Here is a 4,373-nt window from a genome sequence, read left to right as displayed (position 1 = left end):
CCGATGTCCGCTCATGACAACCAGGACGACGGAGGAGCCGCCATTACAGGACAAGCCGTGAGTGGGAGCAGTCACCCCCTAAATAAACGAGGATAACCTGGGAAAACACCCACAGGTGTCAAACACCCACAACCTTCCCAGGTGATGTGGGACCTGGTAGCCCTCAGAGCGACTCCATGTCCTCTGCCCTGAGAAGTCCCCCCCCTGCGTGGGGGGTGGCGATCACCAGCTCTCGATGGCGCTGGGTGTGGGCAGAGAGGGACAGGGCAGTCTGTGGGGACTTGGGGACCTCCTGCTCCTGGGGGAAACGTGTGATGGCTTTAGTGAATTAGCAGTTACCCGAAAAGGGAAAATTATAACGCTCAGCTCAGCCTCCTGGTTACGTCGGACTCAGGACTCTCGCAATCCCCTGAGGGTGGGGTCCTGCCTGGAAGGATTGTGGCTCCTGCCAAGCCTTCAGGTAGAGGCTTGGATAAGCATTCAGGGTCGGCAACTCGCAAAAAAAAGGGAAGAAAAATGAAAAAACAGATGCATCTCTGAAAAAAAACCAAATCCTTATTTTGGGAGCACAGGGCAGTAGGGAGAAAGTGGCACAGGCTTGTTGCTGGCACCTCACCACTGGGCCTGGGCTGGCACCTGGGTACTTTGCCGTAACTAGACCTGTTACTGCACTTTCCCTCTCCATCAGCTGCCTTTAAGGTACAAGGAGATATTTTGGGGAGCAGAATGAGACCAATACCATGGCACTGAGCCCAGGATCTCAACAATTGTGAATGAGAAGGAAAGACAGGAGAGAAAGTCAGTTCTTTTTCCCATCTCAAAGCTGAAGCTGAGAATGGGAACCTCGGATGAAAAAATAGACCATATTAGAGTACACAACTACAAGGAGAACTCTACCTTCCTGGTCAGCAGGTGCTACTGGGATTCCGTGATGCTGTGTTCAAATAGGAAAGTTTCCAGAAAGGACTTGGGTGGAAATGCAACTTCTTCCACACAGAGTTAAAAAACTGTAGGCTACAAGGTGCAAAGTTATCAAGATTCCCTCCCACAGCAATACTCCCTCCCTCCTACTCCAGTTTCCCTTGAAGTCAATACTGATGACTTACAATGCCACGAGCATGTGCCCAGAGCCCAGCCTTGCCTGCCCATTCTTGAAAATTATGAAAGAAAGACTGATTCCCCTTTTGAAAAACATGTTTCTTCAGCTGAAGCTGCTAAATATGACTCAGTTTGACACATGGGAAAGGGTCTTGGGTTGTTTTATTTTTGGGGGGCTGTAATAGGGTGCTGTGGAAATGCCTGCCCCACAGCCAAGGGTGGCGGCAAATCTCTTCCAGCGATGGCCTGTCCCAGGGGCGCTTTGATAAACACCATCAGATCAGGTGCTGGCACTCTGGGGAGAGAAAGCAGAAAGCAGTGGTGAGTTGGAGAAGGCTCCTGTGCCCCTTGTGCCAGGCCGTGCCACGTGTGCTCAGTGTTGCACAAGCCTCCTGGCCGACTCTGTGCTGTGGAGCAGAGTGGGATGACAGGACATGCGCCAGCTCCTTCAGCAACTGGTGCAAGATCAGCCCCGTCATGGGCCACCTCCTGCAGCCACCGATGGGAGACAAAGCTCCTGCGGAGCTGTGTGAGCACGCTGCTAGTGTGCGCGGGGCTATCTCCCAAAGCCTGAGACCAATCTGAAGAGACCTGCTGCCAGAAGCAAAGCTGCCCTGCCATGATGTCCTCATCCTCCTTGAAGGATGCACACCATGACACAGAGCAGCACGCCCAGGGACCAGATGGTCGCCAAGTGGCCGCGGTAGTAGCCAAAGTGGATCCACTCCGGTGGGCAGTATTGCCGTGTTCCTATGGGATACAGGCAGCATTGTTCAGGCAGATGCTGCCACTGGCTTCCAGAGCCTCACCTGAGCATTCTCTTGGATGCAGAGGCTGCACTGCTGTCCACAACTCCCCCCCAACTGAGTAAACCTAAGAAATCCTTACACAAGGCCAAGAAGGGAAGGGGAGCAGCCCAAGCCTTTCCGCACCTGCAAAACCAAGGGGCTGGTGCACGGGTTTTGCAGCCCCCCCACCTCTGCTCCCTCCCCCAGGGGGGTTTGTTTTTGTCATGTTGTCTCCCCTGGCCCCAGTCCAGGGCAGGGTGGGGGACAGAGGCTGTGGGGAGGGCCAGGAGCCGGCTCCTGTTTCCCAGCCTCTGTACCGAGCCTAAGAGCGGCTGGCAGCCAGCTGAATCCCACAGCAAAGAGCAGCCAAGGATGGAAGATGTGGTGAGCAGCCAGGCTGGGCCATGCAATGGCTGCACATGGGAGCACAGCCCCAACTGTGGGCTCACCTGCAAAGCATGTATAGGGCTCATCCCAGAGGAAGATGGCAAAACCGAAGTTGATGAGCTTGAGGTCGCTGGTGTCCGGGTGGAGGATTATGTTCTCCGGCTTGATGTCGTGGTGCAGGACACCGCAGTGGGCGCAGTGCCGCACGGCCTCCAGCACCTGGCAGAACAGCCAGCATGCTGTGTCCTTGCACAGGAACTCCCACTCCACAAAGAAGTCAAAGTGATCCTGTGCTGGCTCCGGATGCTCCATCACCAGCAGGAAGCTGTCAGGCAGCTCAAGCCAGTTGAGGAGCTGGGTGATGCTGGGGCAGCTTCTCCAGGAGCACGATCTCCGTGAGTTGGTCCATGGGTGCCATCGGGCTGTGGGGAGGAGACAATGGCACCAGTGGGTTTATTGCTGCCCTGTGGTTGCAGTGCCCCCTGGCTGGGATGCTCCAGTGCAGCCTTGCCCAGCCTCCCTGGTGCTGGGCATCCCTGGACCGAGGATGCTCCGGGTCCCAGGGTGACCCCATGCCCGCTCCCCCCAGAGCTATGTCACAGCTTCCACACTCCTGGCCCTGGGCTTATCCCTGCATGTGATGCCCTAGTTTGTCTGGGTGGTCCCACTGACTCACCAGCTCGCCCCACTGGAAGAGGCGCTCGTGGGCCACACATTTGATGGTCATCTGCAAGCCAAGGGGAGACTCAGGCTGAGCTTGGCAGCAGCCCCACCTCCTGGCCCTCCTCCTCTGCCCTGCTGCCACCCATGTCCCTGAGCAGGACCCATTCCCAGAGGCAGAGTGTGGCTGTGCCATCCTGTCATTGTGCCCACATATTGGGTTAGACTAGGGCTGGAAACCTGCATCCTATTATCCCATTCCAGTAAAGTATTCCCGGTGACACAGCAGTAAGCATCTTGGAGTTGCTGGTGCCCAGTCTATGGCTCTGATGAAGCTGCAGCAGAAGCCAGCTTCTGCTGAAGCCAGCTGGGAACACCGTCTGCTTGGTGCCAGAGAAGATCCTCCAGCAGCAAAGGGAGGTGTTCCCATCTCGGGCACTCTCCCAAGCCAGCTGTGGAGCAGCAGGATGAGGACTCTGTCAGCACATCTTGCAAGAGCCTCCATGTCTCCCAGAACTTCCATCCCTGGCAGCCAATAGCAGGGGAGTTGGGGGCGATGTCCAGTGCTACCCTCCCCTTTCAAGGCGGGGTCCAGGGCACCATGACCCCCGGGGAAAGATGCTCAGTCCCAACCCACCCTTACACGAAAGGGAGATGAGAAGAGCAGGATACCGGGGGCACAGGACCCTCCAGATGAGATGCCCCCAGCTGTGGGTTCCCCTTCCCTCCTGCTCCCTTCCAGCTCCACACTGTGGAGCTCAGAAACAAAAAAAGAAAAAAAAAATAAAGCGAAAGGAAACAGCTCCTCAGCAGATTCCTGGAAGAAAATTCCATCAAGGGCCATTAGGCTCCTGCGGCTCCTTCCCGCAGAGCAGGGGGGCTGCAGAGATCACGGTGGGGTGGCCCCAATGACTTGTAGCTGGGCATTGCCCAGGCACGATCCCTCCTGGATCTCCTTGGCACCCCTTCCCCAGGCAAGGATGGTCCTGAATGTCCTCCTGCATCTGTCCCAGGAAGGTCCCTGCTCCCTGGTGTACCTGGGCAGGGGTAGAGGGGACCCACACACACACATGCACTCATCTCACCCACTGCCCCCTACGCTGGCTTCGCCCCCTGGGTGCTGACCGCCATTTTTACGGTGTCCAGCCCTGAGGAGAAGCCAAGAGCTCCAGGTAAGGGATTAAACCCCAAATCAGTTAATAATTAACCAAGGGAAAAACAAGGGTCCTGGGCCCTTGTCCTCACTCCAGCCCTGCTCCTCCTGCTGCCACTCCCTGCCCTTCCTTGGCAGTGAGGGGGATGGAGGGGGAGAGAGATGGAGAAGGTGGGGCTTAACCTCTGGAAATGAGTCACCAGCCCCTCCTGGGAAGGTTCCCAATGCAGTGACTGGTTTCCAGTCAGCTGTAGCCCCATTCCCCCGCACCCACTGAGCCCTGTCCA

General features: G+C 56.6%; 1 pseudogene; it reads right to left on the bottom strand.

Moving 5' to 3' along the window:
- Nucleotides 1-1,308: 1,308 nt before the first annotated feature.
- On the bottom strand, nt 1,309-2,682 carry LOC113940588 (annotated as a pseudogene).
- Nucleotides 2,683-4,373: the final 1,691 nt, after the last annotated feature.

The sequence above is a fragment of the Corapipo altera genome, unplaced genomic scaffold (genome assembly GCF_003945725.1).
Source record: "Corapipo altera isolate COAL_440 unplaced genomic scaffold, ASM394572v1 114701, whole genome shotgun sequence".
NCBI classification, from domain to species: Eukaryota; Metazoa; Chordata; class Aves; order Passeriformes; family Pipridae; genus Corapipo; species Corapipo altera.
The sequence above is the reverse complement of the archived record's forward strand: the minus strand, read 5'-3'. Positions and strand labels throughout refer to the sequence as shown.